Source organism: Rhinolophus sinicus, chromosome 4, assembly GCF_057876585.1.
Source record: "Rhinolophus sinicus isolate RSI-liver-muscle chromosome 4, RSI-T2T, whole genome shotgun sequence".
Lineage (NCBI taxonomy): Eukaryota > Metazoa > Chordata > Mammalia > Chiroptera > Rhinolophidae > Rhinolophus > Rhinolophus sinicus.
The window spans coordinates 83,684,806-83,705,260 of NC_142504.1; the positions used below are offsets into that span (position 1 = coordinate 83,684,806).

At 34.7% G+C, this 20,455-nt stretch overlaps 1 long non-coding RNA gene across 1 annotated transcript in view; it reads right to left on the bottom strand.

The window, feature by feature from the left end:
* Positions 1-5,245: 5,245 nt before the first annotated feature.
* Positions 5,246-20,455, bottom strand: part of LOC141573152 (uncharacterized) — a 71,502-nt gene continuing 56,292 nt past the window's right edge. The window contains exons 3-4 of the long non-coding RNA XR_012498772.2: positions 8,150-8,213; positions 5,246-7,520 (exon numbers count right to left, since the gene is read on the bottom strand). This is a non-coding gene — a long non-coding RNA (uncharacterized LOC141573152). The remainder of the gene's footprint in view (positions 7,521-8,149; positions 8,214-20,455) is intronic.

Sequence of the window (20,455 nt, forward strand, 5' to 3'; positions counted from 1 at the left end):
CTCCGTAAAGAAATGACTTTTTCTAGCTGGTTTATGCATGAGTGAAATGCTATCTGATAAGAATATTGAATATTCAATAGCTAGAGCTTGTGAGAGCAGTAGAGGGTAATCAAATGAGCTGTAAAACTCCCATTTCTAAGAACATATACACTAAATTACCTATAAACCACTACTTAAAGTTTATGTTTGTGTAAATTATTTATTATTCTCCTTATAAAGATTTAAAGTCCCTTGATCACCAAAGCCAGTCCTGCTCCTTGTCCCATTACTCACAAATTTACATATATAGCATTCTCTTCATAATGTTACAATCAGGTTAATATGCAATGTTTTGTGACATTGGAATTAAATTTCAATTGAAACTGGCAGCTATTGATATATGGCAGGGAAGAGGATGCATAAAAACCAAGCTCTGGAATTGAATTCAAATTTTCAAAATTTGGTATTTACTAATAGGAACAATTTAAAGATTTAAATATATGATTTAGTGAGACTCCAAAGCAAATGTGAGCTTTACAAATATTTTATTAATATGCAAAAGAATATTTATTACATGAGGTGAAATAAACTACTAATACATTTTAATTTTCATTTATGTTTAGGTCTGTATCTATGAATAGTAAACGTTTAATTGTTAGTCTTTGCCCGGCTCTTACAACTGCCGTAATTTAATTCTATAATTACACCAATCTTTTTTTGTATTGTTTTTATTTGACTTGTAGTAAATAATTATTAAACACATTGGTGACAAGGAATACGTTTCACATCTGTTACAATTGAAATAGAATGTACAAGCAATTAAAACCACACAAACAATGCTACCAGAAGCAGCAAATGGCACAGGCTTCAGCTTCTAATTAGAGTGAGAAACTCCTCCCAGGCCTTTGTCTCTTCCCAGAACACACCCAACATCGTGCTGATCACAGTTTTGCTGTTTATTTTCTGTACCCCTCACATTACCATACACATGTGTTGCTTTAACCACAACCCCAGCTCCACAGGTCGTAAGGCTTCTGTGATTGCTACAGCAATTTGTTTCATAAGGTGCTCTTGAACTTGTAATTTTCTACTGTAAATTTCTGCAATTTCTGTAAATTTCTGCAAGTTTGCTGAGGCCAAGGACTTGCTTGTTAGGAAGATTACTGATGTGAAACTTTCCAATCAATGGAACTAGATGGTGTTCACACATGGAAAACATATCTATGCCCTTCACAATCACCATCTCATCATGATCTTCATCAAATATAGCATCACTTAGGACATCTGAGTTCTGCTGTGTGATCTCTGATAAGTGACTTAACCTGATCCTCCTCAGATTCCACTTTTTTAAAAATGAGTATGACTTCCAAGTTGACAGCAGGATCACACGAGGTCACATGTGTACAACCTGGTGTGCCTTTCCAGTTGACCCATTCATTATTAGTAACATGTTATTTAGCCTCCATTGGTTATGTGTTTTCCAGTTATTTTCTTGTACCCGATCTTTAATTTCATACCACTGTGGCCAGAGAAGACACTTGATATGATTCAATATTCTTAAATTTACTGATATTTGTTTTGTAGCCTAACATGTGATCTATCTTAGAAAATGTTCAATATGTATTTTAAAATAACGCATTGTCTGTTGCTTTTAGGGAAATGCTCTAAAAATATCAATTAAGTTCATCTGGTCTAGTGTGTCATTTATGGTCACTGTTTCCTTGTTGATTTTCTGTCTGGAAGACCTGTCCATTGCTGTCAGTGGGGTGTTAAAATCTATGATTGTTTTACTGTCAATCTCTGCCTTCATGTTGGTCAATATTTATTTTATATATTTAGGTGCCCCAATGTTAGGTGCATAAATGTTTAGTAGGGTTATGTCCTCTTTTTGGTTTGATCCCTTTATCACCATGTAATGTCCTTCTTTGTCTCTTATTAGAGTCTTTGTTCTAAAGTCTATTTTGTCTGATATGAGTATTGCTATCCTAGCTTTTTCTTGGTTCTGTTTGCATGAAATATCTTTTTCCATCCCTTTACTTTTAGTCTATGTATGTCTTTTGATTTGAGGTGGGTCTCTCGTAGGCAACATATGCATGGGTCTTGTTTTCTTATCCATTCAGCAACCCTATGTCCTTTGATTGGATTATTTAATCCATTTACATTTCAAATGATTATTAGTTTTATAGTTATTGCCATTAACTGATTCATTTTTTATTTTCTTTTGTTTGTTTGTTTGTTTTTCCCCTTCATCTTATTAAAGAATTCCATGTAACATTTCTTGTAATGCTGGCTTAGTGGTAATGAATTTCTTTACCTTTTTCTTGTCTGGGAAGTTCTTTATCTCTCCTTGAATTTTAAATGATAGCCTTGCTGAGTATAGTAGTCTTGGTTGTAGGCCCTTGTTTTGCATCTCTTTAATTATTTCTTGCCAATCCCTTCTTGCCTGCAAAATTTCTGTTGAGAAATCAGCTGGTATTGTTATGAGTGCTTCCTTGTAAGTAACTAGTTTTCTTTCTCTTGATGCTTTTAGAATTCACTCTTTGTCTTTAACCTTTACCATTTTATTTATAATGTGTATTGGTGTGTGTCTGTTTGGGTTCCTTGACTTGGGACTTTCTGTACTTCCTGGGCTTGTATTTTTATTCCCACCAGGTTGGGGACGTTTTCAGTCATTATTTCTTCAAATAGGTTCTTGATGCTTTACTTCCTGTCTTCTCCTCTGATACTCCTATGATGGAAATGTTGTTATGCTTAAGTTGCCTCAGAGTTCCCTTAAACTATTTTTGTGTGTTCTTTTTTTTCTTTTAATTCTTTTTTGTTTTTGTTGTTCTGATTTGGTGTTTTCTGTTACCTTGTCTTCTAAGTCACTGATTCGATCTTATGCTTCATCTAATCTGCTGCAGATTACTTCTAGTGCATTCTTCATTTCTTTATTGTATTCTTTATTTCTGACTGGCTGCTTTTTATGGTTTCCATGTCTTTCTGTATCCTTACTATCTCTTTGTGGACTTCACTAAATTCCTTAAACATTCTTATAACCAGTGTTTTAAACTCTTTCTGTGGTCAGTTGGTTGCTTCTATTTCGTTTAGTTCTTTTTCTGGAGTTTTCTCTTGTTCTTTTATTTGGGACATATTTCTTTGTTTCCTCATTCTGGTTCTCTCTGTGTGTTTGTTTCTATATATTAAGGAAGATCTCGTATGCCTCTCAGTCTTTTCCAGGTGGCCTTCTATAGTATGTGTCCTCTGTGGTGCTTAGCACAGTCTCCATGATCCCCTGTGTGTATATTCCTGGAGTGTCCCTTCTGTGTGTCGTATGTATTTTCCTGTTATAATTGAGCCTTGATTGCTTTTGTTGCATCAGTGGGTGGGACTGACTCTCCAGCTGACTGGATGTGAGGATTGGCTCTGCCCATAGTGTATGAGCTGCTGTGTTGGGGCTGACCACTCAGAAGGAGATTTGCCCCACAGACATTGTACCTGTTGTGACCACCCTTTGTGTGTGTTACTTGTGGGGCTAATCAGGTAGTGTTCTGGTTTGGTCTGAAATAGGCCTCTGGGTGTTTCTGGTTTCTCTTGGTAGGGGATTCCATATAGACCCATCTCAGCCTTGCCGGTGACTAGCCTGGGGCTACTTGGTTGGAGCTACAAAGCTATATGTGGTTGGTTGCTGCCTGTACTGGACCTGGAGGAATGTGGGGGTGGCCTCACTGTGAACCAAGGTCACCAGTATCAGGCCTGCAGCAGCTTAGGAAAAGGGCCAGGAACTCACAGGCCTGTTACCACCTTCCAGCTACCACTGGTATCAGGCCTGCAGCAATTTAGCAAAAGGACCGGGACTCCCCTAGGCCTGTTGCCGCCTGCTAAGCAACCCATAAGACTCAGCCATTGAAAGAGTCTCCTTAGGTGCACAGGCCAGGCTGGTTGACCTGGTGTTGAGTATATCCCCAGCAATGCAGCGCTAGCTGTGTGGGGCAGGGTTCCAGGGTGTCACAGGGTATGTCTGATGGTTTTTACAAAGTTAATGTAGATTCAGTTCTTGCACCAGTGTTGGACCTGTTAACACTTTACAAAACACCCTGAGAACACTGTGGCCAGCCACTATGTGCCTCAGGCCTCCAGATCCCCAAGGGCTGCCCAGGAGAGACCATAGCACCAGCTGTGACTGACTGCCCACCACCAAAAGTTCCTTAGGTTGCTGTGGGCCAACAGCTGCAGTAAAAGACTTCCGCAGCTTGTTGGGTGGGGCTGGCCTCCCAGGAGCTGAGAGTGTCCTTGGAGATGCAGCATTAGTTAGTGAGGTACAGATTCATGGCATCACCAAGTTGGTGTATATGCACGCATTTTACAGGACCAATGTGGTCTCAGATTTGGCCCTTTGGGGGAGGGTTCAAATAGGAAAGATGGTGCCCTCCTGCAAGCTAAATGTGAGGCAGACTTCATGCAGGAACAATGGCTGCTGTGTCTTCAGCCCTCAGCCCATGAGGGGCCACACACCTTAATCTTTCCCTGTATGTCTCTGGTACCTCTCAAGTTGCTGCCCCTCTACCAGAGTGAGTGTTTGCAAGCAGGTGAGTCTGTGTGTGGGCTCTTTAAGGGGATGTCTGGGTTTCCAATTACTGCCTTTGCTCTTACTGGGATGAACAGATAGAGTCCTTACGATTTTCACAGCCAGATTTTGTGGGGACTCCTTTTCCCAGCACAGGATCCCTGGGTTGGGGAACCCAGTGTGGAGCTAAGATTCCTCCCTTTTCAGGTGGTAACTTTAATATCGAGATGTCCCTCCTGTTGTTCAAACACTACCTATAGGTTTGGAGTCAGCCCATTTTGCTTCTCAACCCCTCCTAGCAGTCTCAATGTGGTCTCTTCTTTATATCCTTAGTGATAGGGGTTCTGTTCATCTAGTCTTCAGATGATTCTTGAGATTGATTGTTCTATAATTTTGTTGTAATTTTAACGTTTTCCTGGGAAGCAGCAGTCATAGTGTTTATCTATTCCACCATCTTGGACCTTCAATTATACCAATTTTACAGATGAGGAAATTGAGGCACAGAAAGTTTTAGTACTTGATTAAGATTGCATGGCTAGCAAATGGAAGAGTCTTGAACCCTGATAGCATGATTTTAAAATTAGTGGTTAGCCGCTACCCTATATCATATCATCTCCTACACATAGTAAATCCTAATACTTTTACATTCTCATTAGCTGCTAGGCTCTGTTTAAGTATAGATAGATGATATAGGTAAACATAGACATATAGACACAGCAGTATTTTAACATAGATTTTTACCCCCATTGTACAAATAAAGAAGCTGAATCACAGAGATTAAGTAAATAGCCCAAGTTTACACAGATACAATGTGGTAAATATGGCATCTGAACCAATACTATCTTCTCTAGAGTCCGTGCTTTTTGACACTGTAACTTAGGAGTCTCATGTAATAAATATACAAAAATATATCAGATTAATTAACATTGCTCTGTTCATATTTTCATATTTAAAATTTCCCTGTAATTAGTTTCGAATTGATCATTATTTTATTTCAGTATGTTAATCAATTAATTTATTTTAAAATAACTCAAAAGTAATAGTACTGAGAATGATGAAAATTTGCTTATGGAAGGTTGACAAAATTTTCTCAAAAAATTGTATTTTTCTATCATTTGGCTGTGAGATATTATAATATTTCCTATTTTCTTGAGAAAAATATAAAATATTCTATTTGGGGGAATTTCAAAAGCAGTTTTGGATCAAAATCCCTGTTATTCATTATTATCTCAATAGATTCACTTTTGTGATGCTCCAAAGTAAATCATTTACAAAAAGTACGAACATGCAAAAGATGTGGATTTCAACCAGTGTTTTGGGACTGATTTGCCAGGTCAAATTAAAGTGATTTTGGATTTAGCCTAGATGATATTTTTATTTAAAAGGTTGTAATATAGAAGGGAAAGAATGAAGAGAGGGAGGAAGGAAAGAAGGATGGAAGGAAGAGAGGAAGAAGGGATAGATGAAAGGAAGAAGGAAGTGAGGAAAGGGAAAGCAACTCAAATCTCGGTAAGGTCATATATTAGATATAGGTACTCTTTCCCAAATGTTAATAACACACATTAACATGAACTTTTAGATAAAAAGGATTGGTGAGTACAAAAATAACCTACTGTTTCTAGATTCTTGAGATGACAAAATAGAGGAGTCAATCTAGAATAGTGATTAAAGTCTCAAACTCTAAACCAAAGTGCTTAGTTCACATCCCATTTGTTCTGTTGGTAACTGAAGTCCTTGGGTAATTTATTTTATCTCTCTGTGCCTCTGTTTTTATACCTATACGATGAGGTTAATTGTGACACTTTTATGAATTGAATTAAAATATACAAAACATATTATATATAATTGTATCTGACCAATAGTAAGTACAATATAAGTGTTTGTTATAAATTATTCCGATTTTTAAATTTTATTTGATTATATGATGCACTATTTACTCCATGAATTTTATTTCAGCTAGCTCAAAAAAATCCATTTCATACACAGCTGACCCTTGCACGACATGGGTTTGAACTGCATGGGCCCATTTATATGCAAATTCTTTTCAATAAATACTGTGAATTTGTCTCCTCTTAAAGTTTTCTTAATAGCATTTTATTTTCTCCAGCTTACTTTATAGTAAGAATATAATATATATTACATATAACATATATATGTGATAATCGACTGTTTATGTTATCGGTAATACGTCCAGTGAACACTAGGTTATTAGTAGTTAAATTTTGAGGAAGTCAGAAGTTAGAATTGGATTTTCAACTGGTCGGGGTTCGACACCCCTAAACCCCGCATTGTTCAAGTGTTAACTGTATAAACTTCTCAGGAGAGCTAATTTATACTTTCTGAACTAATAATAATTTAATAAATTCAATATAACCTTGCATTGATAAGCGTTAGTATACTTTATCTCTCCTGAAGCAAAATGTTACTTCTAAATTTTATTTTGTTTCATTGTTCATCGTGGCTATTATATACTAAAAGACCTGAAATATGAAAATAAAAACATACAAACAAAATAACAAGAGGGTCCTTGAATTGAAATATCCACATTCTATTCCATTTCATACACATATAAATTACAAGCATAACATTTCAATTTCCTATCAGTAATCTATCTAGTTCATAGAATTTGTAGAAAGGCTCTTTATTGCTTTTATAAATCGACTAATAGCATTACCATAAAATCTTGATGATGTTTTTAAATCTGATTTTAATTTATTTGACAGAGAAAAAGATTGAACACATTTTTTTAAATGAATCTAATCAATCTCTTTTTTACATCTCTTTGCTTGCAGACACCATGATCAGAACATTGGAAATCTGATCATGTCAGATGTCCTGCTGAAGATCATGATAAATTGCACATTGCATAATGTAGACATTTTGTTCAATTTATGGATGTACTTCCCATCCCATCTCTCAGATTCAAAAAATGGAAGAATCAAGGTGTCTGTGATAGAAATGGCAGCAAACTTCTTCCAGTCGTTCCTTTTCTATCCTGAAAATTGAAGCGATGAAAAATTTCTCACCAATTCATTCCATTGACTTGTTAGCCATATCCATATAATACACACACACACACACACACACACACACACACACACACACACACACGATTATGATAGAGTAGGTAGATCGATAGAAATGAGCAGGAAAAAGAGAAATTTAGCCCTGGTTAGAAAGCCCTTGCAGCAGCTCCTACTTGGGACAAGACCCCTGGCAGCCATCCAGCAGGACTCCAGGCTGACACATACCTCTGAATCACAGAGATAAGTTGTTAAAAGTCGGAGAAGAGGAGAACACATCCTGTCTGTCACCAATACCTTACTCACCCAACAGGACTCCAGGTTTCTACATACCCCAAAGGGACATGTAAACACATCCCCCAAATCCAAGGGGATGTGTTTACACATGTCCCTAAATCAAAGGGATATGTTTACACAAGCCCCTAAATCAAAGAAATGTACTGTCAAATGCCAGAGGACAAGGCACCTCAGGGGAAGAGAGACGGATAAGAGAGGGGAGAGAGGGAGGCAATTCTATCCATAGAAAGTAAAGCCTTTACGCAAGGTAAAAAGAGGCTGCTTCCTTCTCTGGGGTCAGCCCACGCCATGTCTCAGAGTGTACCTTCTTTTACTAATAAACTTCTGTTCACGCTGTACAAATTTCTGTCTCTTGATTGAAGTCTTTCCTTCAAGAAGACAAAAGCCAAGGTTTAAATGTCATTTTCCCAGTAACAATTAGAAGAATATAATATAAAATCAGGGGGAAAATATTTTTCTCAATTTATATCACTTATGACAGTAAAATCTTTTGGCAGATTTACCAAAAGCTCAATGAATTTCCTGTACCTTAAGCAATGACATATAAGCTTCAAAACAGTCAGAGTGGAATAAATCATTCAATTGTTTATACCTTGAAAATAAATGCACCTAAATATTATATCACTCTTTCATTTCTAGTGTGAAAGAGTTCCAAAATATCAGGAAACACTTTAAAAGAGTTAGAAATTTTTTGTAATTTTTTTTTCATAGCACATAATGACAGAACTTAACCTTATGCAATGTAAGGTGAAACTGAGAATGATGCCTCATTCACATGTATATTGATTTATTCATTTATTTATTCACCACACTCTCCACTCCCCATTCTCCAACATTCAGCACTAGAGTTAGCAGAAGGGATTCTAGTCTCACCACTTAGGATCATGAGAATTTAAGCTACTTAATCTATGAGGACTTCATGCTGTCATAAAGATGAAATGAAGTAATGAACATATCATTAGCACAGACTCTGGTACATAGTAACTGTACAATATATGTTGTCCTCTTTTATTATCATTCAGTGCATTTTGCCGGCCAATAGATGATGTGAATAAGGACCTTATGTCAAGCTGTTGAAAATATAATGCAGTAAAAGGAAAATGCATAAATAGTGGTAATATAATGTAGAAACAGAAGAGAATCAGAAAAATACATGAGTATATTCCAACTTAAACAACTTAGAAGAAATAGAATGTTCATGATAGTATAGGAGGTCAGAATGAATAGCCTTAAGATGTGCCCCTAAGACCACTCTGGTACATAGATTGTTTCTAACTGAAAACAATCAAGGCCCAGAAGTCTCAGGAACAAACTTTGACCTTCCCCCTTACTACCTGAAAGAATTTAGATAAAAGACCTGTTCCAGAAAGGGAGCCATAATCATCGATAACTGTATTTTACTATGAACTAAGCTCAATAGACAGGGAAGAACCTTGCAAGGCCCATTTGATCAAAGTCCTCTCTGTGTCTCATTGTTTCAAGATGGCCCAATTAACATTTGTTTATTAAACATTAACTATTTTCACCTCTTTGTGTATTGCCTTACTTCTTCCTCTTTAGTCCTCTGCCCCCCATAGTTCTGAATAACTTGTATACCTCATTTTGCCTTACTGTCTTTGGGATTTCCATGCTTATGTGAATTCCTAGTGCATGGGTATTAAAACTAGATTTTCTTCTGCTAATTGTCCGTATGTCATTGAATTAGTCCACCAGCCAGAAGAACTAAGAGGGTAAGGGGTAAAATTTCCTCATCCTCAATGGTATATAGTTTTGATGTCTACTCTGTATTGTTTTTATCTAAATTATTTTTATCCCTTTTCTCACAGAAACAACTAAACACAACCGAAGCCTCTTCAGATGTCATGTAATTCTCTACCTGTTTTTGTTTAATGAAATATTATATCATCAGTCATTTCTTTCAACTCCATCTGAGCTGACATGCTGAAAACTTCCAAAGCATGGTTGGAAAAGCCCTATATTGTATGTTAATTAATAGAAATAGACAATTGCAGTATTAGTTGACCTAAATTTTTAACATTAGTAACATGTAACCAAAATATTTTTAGTATCTTCATGGCCAAAGTATTTATTAGCCACAGAAAATTAGAACACAAATCTGATAACTATTTCAGAGTTCTCAATATGTAGCTTTATAGATATGCCAAGGGAGTCTACATTTCTCGACTCAGATTTCTATATTCAAATTCCAGCTCCACAACGTAATTCCCGCCAGAACATTGGGCATGACAGTCACTCTTTGCCTAAATATTTACATCTGTAAAATGGATCTTCAATTAATATCAGCCTCAGAGATTTGTCACGGGATCTAATAAGACAACATATGCAGAGTGCTTGGAAATGTTCCTAGCAGATGATTTAAGGTCAAGAAATTTTAGCTGTTATTATCATCATTACACCTATTATTGATTCAATCTGTTTTTGCTACAGTGAGTAATTGGCCTATCCCCCAACTAAGAAATTGGATGCCATCACAAAGCCTGGATTGATAGAAATTTTTCACTCAGAAAAGTAAACTGTTAAGTGATATTTGATTTTATTTATAACTTGATTTTCTCCTTGTTTTTGTAGATTGAATGTACCCAATTTTGAAAAAGGCTGCTGCTTATCGTCTCTGTGCATATATCTTCTTGACTGGGCATACGTTTTATCTTGGCATCCTAGCCAGTTATCCCATCGTTCCTAAAATAGACACAAACAGACTGTTTTCATACGGCCCATCCTAAACTAATATCAGTTAATCATGAGACCTCTTTCCCATTCCATACAGATTCTACATTCTCTTACCCAGCCTTGCAACTTATCAAACCTTCTTGCCACCAATTTCCCACATTTTGCATTTTAAACCTACCTGCAGTTAAGTTTCACATACATAAAATGTACACATACACACACACACACACACACACACACACACACACACACGCAACACACACGGCTAATTCTTTGATAATTTTTGTTTTTTGACTTTTGATCATAGACAACAAATATTGATGACAGCACACATTGGTATGCAGCATGATATACCTGGATGTTTTTCTTTATCAGAGCTGTGGGGGAGGAAAAATAATATTCTCTCCACCCTTCTAGGTTTTTGGCTGAGATCCACACCCCACAACCATAATAAAAGACAAATTAACAGGAGAAAAATGAATAGTTTAGTAACATGTATACCTCCTGCACACATGGGAGATACCCAGGAAAACTGAACAACTCCCCAAAATGATTCAAGTCACCACCTTCAATACCATCTCTAGCTAAGACAAGAAAGACACGGGGGGATGGGGGGGAAGAAAGTGGGGACTCACTTATGGGAGATTATCAGGAAAAGCACAGAAAACAAGGGTAAGGTGTGATGCAGATTTAAATCCATGCCTTCTCCATTGATGAGTTTCTAGAGATTTGGTCATCCTCCTCTTCCTGGTACAGAGAGGGAGGCACACTTACAAACAGTGACCACCCTTGTAAATATGAATGTCTCTTTCAAAGAGTAACTTCTACTTGGTTTTTAGAGCTTCTCCCTTGTCTAGTTTGTTTGTTTGTTTGTTTGTTTGTTTGTTTGTTTTAATAACCAGCTCAAAATAATCCTTATGCCTAAGAGGTATATTTTGGAGTGTCGGGTTCTGCAACCCTTCACAACATTCAAGGAAAAGACCTCAGTTTTATTTGAGAGTCATTCTGCAGCACAATTTCAATTTTCTAGTTTCATCAGGAGATAAGAATCATGATAATGTTATTCAGCTTGTGAGTGGCATGGCCTGTCTCATTTGTAAACTCCTCTCATCACCTTTTTCATATTTGTTACAGAATAAAAGGCAATAGGATAGTGGGTGGAATTGAATATGACATTTATTCAAATATTCTTGAAGTTATAAAAAGTAACTAGTTAGAGCAAACTGTTCTTCCTAATGGAGTCCCTGCGTTTCTGGTGGATCATTTTAATTAATGTACAAAGTTCCAGTGAATCTTATAAAAAAATCTTATAACACTTGACAGAGTGATCATTTATAGTAGTCAATTTTTTTTTTAATTTTTTAATTACATTTATTGGGGTGACAATTGTTAGTAGTAGTCAAATTTTTAATCATAAAAGAAACAGTGTTTTTATTATATATACTGTTACACAATCTGTACTATTACATCCAATGTAATGACATAGAACATACTTTGGCAGCCTGGGATTATCTGATTCAATGCAAAATTTCACACATGACAGTTTGTAAATTATTATTGTGCAGCTCTATCATATAATCAGGTATCGTTATCACATAGTAACCACATAGAGCTATATTTTAAACAGACTTCGGAAAAAAAAAAAGTAAAGCAAAAATCCTCATTGAAGCAGTTTTTTTAAACTAAAAGACACAACACTATTGTTAATATTGCCGTGACTTATTTTAGGAAACCTTGGTTCTGCAGTAGTCTATATCCTAAGTATTGTTATAATCTCAAACACATAGAAAAAATAAAATTAATGGCTAAATATCTTTATTGGATGGGAAACTGAGTAAGAGTACCACCCATATCATATTGTCAGCTGTTAAATCAAGACAAGGGCTCATTTAAATCCAAATGTGTTATTCTTGATGCCCCAATGAGGGTTTTTTATTTACATGGATCAAATTTCTTACGTTGAAAATTAATACATCCAACGAGTATACTCTGGGGAAACTGAGAATAAGTGTGCTTTTTACATCAGTTTATTTCCAAACCAGATGTATAAAAGCACTCACTAACAAAGAAACAGCAGTTATTTGTACCAGGTTTGTTTTAGAAGAGTTTACCAGGGAACTCATTGGAAAAGACGGTATCTTCAAGCTTCTTGGATTCTCTTTTAACGATACCTACTGCCCCCTGCTGACTCATCAGAGAAATAGATCGTGGCTTTCCTGAGGAAATTGACACAAGTGCTTTTGAGTAATTGACAAGAGTAATGGACAGAAATATCTATTAAGATTTGATAATGTATAGATATTTACCTTCCTATGATTATGTATAAAAATTATTTCCATATCTAAGTTATGAACTGCCCCTTTCAACCTGTCTTTTGTGTGTTCTCAAATGATTTTCTGATAACCCTTCCGTTTGACCCACTAGATCAGCTTATGTTATAAATCCAAACCAATGAAACAGAGGAGACTACTGGAAGTATGAAGAGGTTATTATTAGTTTTAGGACAATGGAACAAGATTTATTCAGTAAATCTGAAATATGTTTTCACTGAAAGTGGGTGTTTCATGGTACGTACCTCACTTTTGACAGTCTCTAGGACATAATCCCTGTTGAACACAGGTTATAGATAACATAGTAGATATATGTGCATGGCACATATCCACATGACTAATGAGAAAACCAAAATATGTGTGTATTAATAATCATAAACTAATTTATTTCATATTTTTAAAAATATTTCACAAAAATAACCAATTAGATAATTTCTTTTTGGAGTCTTTATGTCATATTCTAGTAATTTGAGCAAATTGAGAAAAAAAATGAGGCTACTTTTAATCATTTAAATGAAGATTAATGGATATTTTGTTTCCTCAACATTAATTAATCTGTAAAATGGATCTTATTTCAACTACACTTACGAGTTGCTATAAAAAGAAAATATTTTCCAAATTCAGACCAAAAGTCTAAGTTATAGGAGAATGTTCTAATAAGTTTCTGCTGTCACTTTCAATAAAGAGAGCCCAGAAGTAATCCACACTCAAAGTTATATTCTAATAAGGCTTCTGAGTAGTCAGTCACCATTTTTAAGTTGAGAACATAACCAATCATTTTCTCTTCATCCCAGATTATCAACCATAAGAATTGTGTTTCATTAACTAAGTGAAAATAACACTTGTTATTGACAATGATATTTGAGATCATTTATAGTTATAAGTCCCAAACTATTTCACTTGGAAAGCCTATGAAAATATGTTATTAAAAGCATTAAAAGGAAATAAATTGCAGCCAAAAAGTATAATAATGTAGTAATAATTATCAACTTGTAAGTAAAATAATTATTTTATTTACTTATATCTTTCATTAGTTGTTTTAAAAGAATGCATATTTTATAAATTGCTAATTTTAATTAAGAAGTAATTAAATAAGTAAACACTCTAAATTATTAATACATAACATAAATTTTTCTTTAAATGAGATAATTGGTATTAACTATTATATATACAGATAAATGTTTATCAAAGATTATAAGTAAATGCATAACAAATAATTAGATATTTTTTATTTTTATATATTACAATTATTATGTATAAGTAGTAATTCATTTTTGTTTAGACAAGACACTTAAATCAACAAGCAGAAGATTACTATCTGCCAGAGACAAATAGTTGAAACCTACCAGATGATACTCCACCCTATGATTCAATTTTTCTCATGAAATTAGGAGTTGTAGCCCTAAGTAGTCCATGCTCATTAATCAAAAATTCTGCCCAAACTTATGAATTGTTCTTGGATTACCCAGTCAGAAACGACAGAAATGATGGGAGAAAAATCTACAAAGCTGCAGTACTTATCCCAGCATTCCACTTACATGAGCTTTTATTTGTCACAATTAAATTTGTTCTCCTCAAACATTAATAAAAGATTGTGTGTGTGTGTGTGTGTGTGTGTGTGTGTGTGTGAATACTGAATACTTCCCCAATGTTTAAAGTAATTATTTTACATATTTTCTTTCTAGATTCTGAGTATTACAAATTATTTTAATATTTTCCTGTATCCAGGGAAATACATACGTATTTACTCAACTGGCTTTTATTTCCTGAAGAAAGGATTGCTGATAAAACTATAATATACAAATAAGCACATAGCTATCTTGAAGTTAGTTTCAAACTTTCACTGATTTTTCAGAATACAAACAATAAAATGTGAAATACTCCTAGAACTGGAAATTTCCATATGGCTTTCAATGAAGATTCTGAGAATTCAGAAATGGAGACAAAAGTGTCTTGTTGAAACACATTGTAGGGTAATTTATTATTTTCAGCAATACTACAATTAATGCTATTTACTTAGTGGAATAATTAAAGAAATGCTTTCTAAGTACTGATTTAAAAATTAGAAATACTAGATTCTAATACTGCCATGGTTTCTAACGATTTATATAACCTTGATAAATCATTACACCAAGTAATCTTAAATTTCCTTTGTAAATGATGGAAATGGCTAAATGCTTTTGAAAGTCACTTCTAGTTAGTTATTCTTTTGATGAATGTCAATGAGCTTTCCTAAATGGTCCCTTTCCCAAACCCCATTCCCATAATTTGGCATAATCTGAATAAATCCATTTACTCCTCAAAACAACTCTATGACAATGGCAGTTATCACCATTTCACCAATAACAAAACTAAAGTTGGGAAAAAATAATAGACCGGTTGATATTCATACAGGTGGCCAATGGCGGAAGTATCTACTTCTTAACAGTGGGAAACTACACTGTTAGTGGGAAAGTGGCTTTCTCAAAGAGGCTTTTATGATAAATGACATTTTTCTAAGGGCAAAAAATAATTATTTAATGAATTATTACTGTTCCCATTTAAAGGTGGTTTAGTGGTTATTTCCAACGAAATATACACAGATGACAGGTCAACTTGCATCACTATATACATGAAGAAAAAATTATAATGTAAGCTTGAATAAACAAACTACAGAAATTCAGGAAATTGGCCATGGACATATACATTTAAATAAAATATACCTGTCAATTTGCACAACAATAATTCAATAAAATTTTAATAAAATAATTCAATGCAGCCAAGAAAAAAAGGTTATTGGGTTATTCAACTTACTATGTTGTTTGAATTGGTCAAAATGAACCAGTAATTGAAAGAGATTCATTTTGGTTTTTAAGGACAGAAGTCAGGATAGAATGTGTCTCCTGGATATATGGACTTTGCTGTCACATCTCATAGAATTTCTCATTATTTAAATTATTTCTGTCGTTTAATGGATTTTCACTTGAGAGTAAAACCTCATTACACTAAATTGCAACCAACGTGAAATTTTATTTTTTAAAATAGGCTTTTCTCTTTATCCCTAATTTTCTCTAAATTTTCACTTCGTATATAATTCTCTTTTTCGTCGCTGAGGAGCTCCAAAATAAAGTCCAGTTAATTATATGCCTCATTATCAATATTACCATAGCACTGTTTTAGTCGTTTACTCCAATGACCTTTGATATCTTCAATTCAGTCTTTTTCATAAGAATCTTGGATGTGTAACAGCCAGATGATTTGGGCCATTTCCAAAGTGAAGGGATTCCAATAGATATTCCAAGATGTTCCACTTTGGGCATGTAGATTATTTTAAATTAAAAGAAATGGAGACTCTTCAGGCTGTTTTACCTCACCTTTAAATAATTTAAATTGGGGACCTTGCCCATAATAAGAGTTATTACCAGAAATACATTTTTATGACCTAGCTGTATCGCAGGGCAAACATCTAATTACTGAACATCTGCTCTTCTTATCATCCTGTGAATTACTCTCCTTCCTTTGAAGCTCCAAGCCCCTATCCTATTACCTACCAGGGGTGCCCAAAAAAAGTATACATTTTAAGAGATGTTATCTATTATTTTTTGAAGTTGAACTGAATTACGGTAGCAATGTGTAGTATGACGTTCACTCAAAAGATGACGTTAATCAAATGAATGCTACCATCATTCCTTGTATTACAATCTTACTAGGTTTTTTTTCTTTCTTAAAATGTGTATACATTTTTTTTTTTCTTTTGACACCCTTTGCTCTGTGTACCTAGCTTTACCTTTCTGTCTCTGAGACTTTCATGTATGTGGGATTTCTGACTCCTGTGTATGTGGGGTTCCTGTGCACATGAAATTAAATTTGATTTTTTCCTGTTAATCATTCTTAGGTCATTTTAGTTACTCAACCAGGCAAAATGAACCAGAGGAGGTAAAGGGGAAATGTCCCCTTCTTCCACAAAAGCACAAACTGATTTTATTCTGATAGACAATGAAACTTAGAGGCCTCCAAGAAGAATAGTAGTGAACTGGGACGGTTGATTTTTTTTTCCCCCCCTCTTCCTTTCTCTTTTGTGCTAGAAGAACTTAAATAAAGTCCCTATAGTCTTTTTTGTTTTCTTTGTTAGATTGGTGTTTTTGTTTATTTGGTTTTTTGGTTGTTGTTGTTTGTTTGTTTTGCTCTTGTTTTTTTGTATAACTAAATGGAGATGAAATGCTCAGACAGTTTTGAAGGTTTACCTCAAAATTACTCAGCTCTGTACTGTTATTCTAGTTTTTCCATACAACTTATTTCATTCTTTAAATGTATTATTGTCTGTTTCAATTTTAATAATTTTACAATAGATAAGCAAAATAATTGAACACCCCACATCACTTAAATAATTAATTTGCATGATCTCACCAGCAGAAATAAAATATTAAATTTGGATAGAATTTTTTTATTATTACTATTATTATTACTCATGTCAACATGTTGCTGGTCTGATTACAAATACAGACAAATAAATTATGGTTATAAAACTATATAATTGATGTTACCAAATATTATGTTGATACCTCTTTTTAAAAAGATTGGAAATGTAAATCATCATCACCATTATTGTTTGAATTATCTAGTTTTCCTGTGTACTTTTTGCAAAAGCCTATATGGTATAAATTAGATTTCCAAACTGTTCAAAATTCAATTTGATAGCCTTGATTGCAATTAAAAAATCTTTGTGATATTTTAAAAAATACCAGAAGAACATTCTTATGTATTGTGCTCTTCAGTTAAAGAAAAATATAACCTGTATCCTCCTAACAATTATTTACTCATTGGCATTTTTTACACATGTGTAAGATAGGAAAAAAAGAAGTCCTGAAATATTATATTTCTAAAGTTAATTTTGAATCCTAAAAAAACAGCATTAAAATTTGTTCAAGATAGCTTTAATGTGTTTAGTATTATAATTCATATTCAAATTATGCACTATATACACTGACCCAGAGGCTTTAATATGCCCTTCAGGGTCATTAGACTTTAGATAGGTTTCTTTCTGACTATAAGTTCCTGACCTCCCTTTACTTACAGCATTTGCTTTAGAAAACTTTTAATTATAAATTATTTCTCTATCCAATTGGGATGTAAATATTCTACAATGCAGGACTATCTTTCTCTAGGACCTGAAATGTAATCATTAAAAAAGATAAGGCCTTGATCTCTCAGTCTTTGGGGGAGAATATGAGCCCTACTTTGATAAGCAAGAATTAGCAAATACTGATAGCCTAATCACATTGACTAACCTTCTCCAAAGTTCTCTAGTACTTCTCCATTAGTCTTCCCCAGAGTTTAAAAATCCTACTTTGCTTCATTGAAGGCTTGATCTTTATTGCAATAGTCTTTAATAAATTCTCCCTCACCATTTTTAAGTGTCCAGTGCAATTTGTTTTTGACAGTTCAATGATTAATTGATTAACCTGAAAGTTTTACTCCATGGTCATGTAATATTAAAAATATACAACATATCCTGAAATACATACTCCCATATATTTATATTCTTCATCTCAAAAAGTAACATTTTGATTAAAAATCTCAAGAACTGTAGCTCATGTAATTCTGATTAACCAGAGCCCTACGATGTGTACATAGCTCTCTTCACAGTTTTCTTGTTGTTTCTTGTCTATTTGTAAACTACATACGCCCTACTTGGAAAATATTTCTTGTATTAGAAATCATATACAAAATGCTCTCTGTACTCCTACAATCTTGCTTTTTAAAAAAGATTCTGTTTATTTCAGATTTGCTGTTATAACAGAACACGTTTCTGATGTGTTTTACACTTTACATTTTGACTTCACAACAGGGAACAGCTTATTAGTGGGTGGTAGAACTGCGATCCAGACGTGACTGAGTCAGTATTTACATAGCTGTTAACTTTAGCTCTTTTTCAGGCTGGAATATATGGGATAAAATGACTTAGAAGTCACATACAAAATTTGAGAAGAGAAAATAGTATATGCTGCCACCTTACCTGGGCCTATTTTCATTCCTGCTGTTGACTTATTGGTAGATAACTTGTTTCTGTTTTTCCTTTTCCATCTTTCTTTCTAAGAAATGTGAATAACAATGTCTGCCACCTTCACCAAATACTGCAATATTTTCAAGTAATGGTTTGGAATCAACTACACAGATAAATAAATCAATACCCATAATATCTTTGTAGGTCAAATTCATTTAACACCAAACTATCAAAAAAAGTGATACAGATATAAAGATAAGATACTTTGTTTAAATAGTGCAACTGCCCAATATTTTAAATATACAAGTCATCATGTTACCCTACTAGAGTGAGGCTGCCAAACAAAAAAACGAAAAAAATGAAAGAAACAAATTAATCATAAATGTTCTAAAGATGCTTATAGGATAGAGGGGAAATGAAACACTGCTGAAAAAATAATAGATGCAGGTACAGAATAGGAGAGCATTTAAAAGGGCCAACTAATAACGGGCTGAAGAAAGTAAGGGAATGAAGATGATATCTTCAAGGAGGTGAATTGTGAAAAGATGAATAATTTTTTTCACATGAACAATGGGGCGAAGGGCTTCTATATCAACAGGCAGTGTGTGTAAAAAGTTAGGGAAGAAAGTAGATCATAGCATAATTTAGTAGTTCCCAAAGACTATCTCTCACAATAGATCAGCAGCATCAGGATTACCTGTGGCAAATTCAAATTGTCAGGTGCCAACTCAGACCTAGAGAATCAGAAACTCTTGCGACGAGGCCCCTCCACTCTGTGTTTTAACAAGCCCTCCAGATGATGATTGTGCAGGCGAAAGTTTAAGAAACTCTAATATTGACTTTTCCTAGTCTGTTTGGACCAACATCACTTGGGTGACGAAGCAGGAAATGCTTCACGTTCCCCAGATTCCGTTAGCCACTGATGCAATTTCTGTGGTCCTGGTACATTTCATCTTTTTCAGTAGCTTTGCCAAAGTGGGCTCAGCAGATTGAATGAGCTCAATGGGAGATTTGAATAACATCCCTCACTAGCTCTAGAGTCTCCCCTTTCTAGCAAAGAAAGCCCTGCTTTGATTAGAGAGCTTAGATTTTCCCCCGAATACCCGCATAAACAGAAAATGCTTATGTAGGGGCAAGAACTCTTCAGGAGCACTTTCCAAGATGCTTGCAGTCCCGGTAGGTTAAGGTCTAAGCCTGGAATGATGGGAATCCCCCTGCTTCTTTCTTTATTAGTTTCCCCAGTAGCTCTTATATTCTACATGCACTGGGTGGTATTACTCAAATGTGTCTGTGCCCTGCTTTACCCAATCCTGAACCTTTTGGAACTTTGATAGTAAATAATGATTCAGGAGAACAGCATTTAGCCACAGCAGAAGACTCAATTAACTAATAAAAAACTTAATTTCCATTTGGTGGTTCTTTGATACTACCTGTTCTAGATCACTATTTTAAGAACAAATGCTGTAAGAGACCCTTAGCATGAGAACTGCTACCTTAAGGTCAGGGTTAACAACAGCCCTTAGCTTAAAACAACCTAATTGTAAATTCCAGGATGTGGGCAGTTGCAGCACAGAGACCAGAAGTCCTGTAGCTTATCTTATACTCT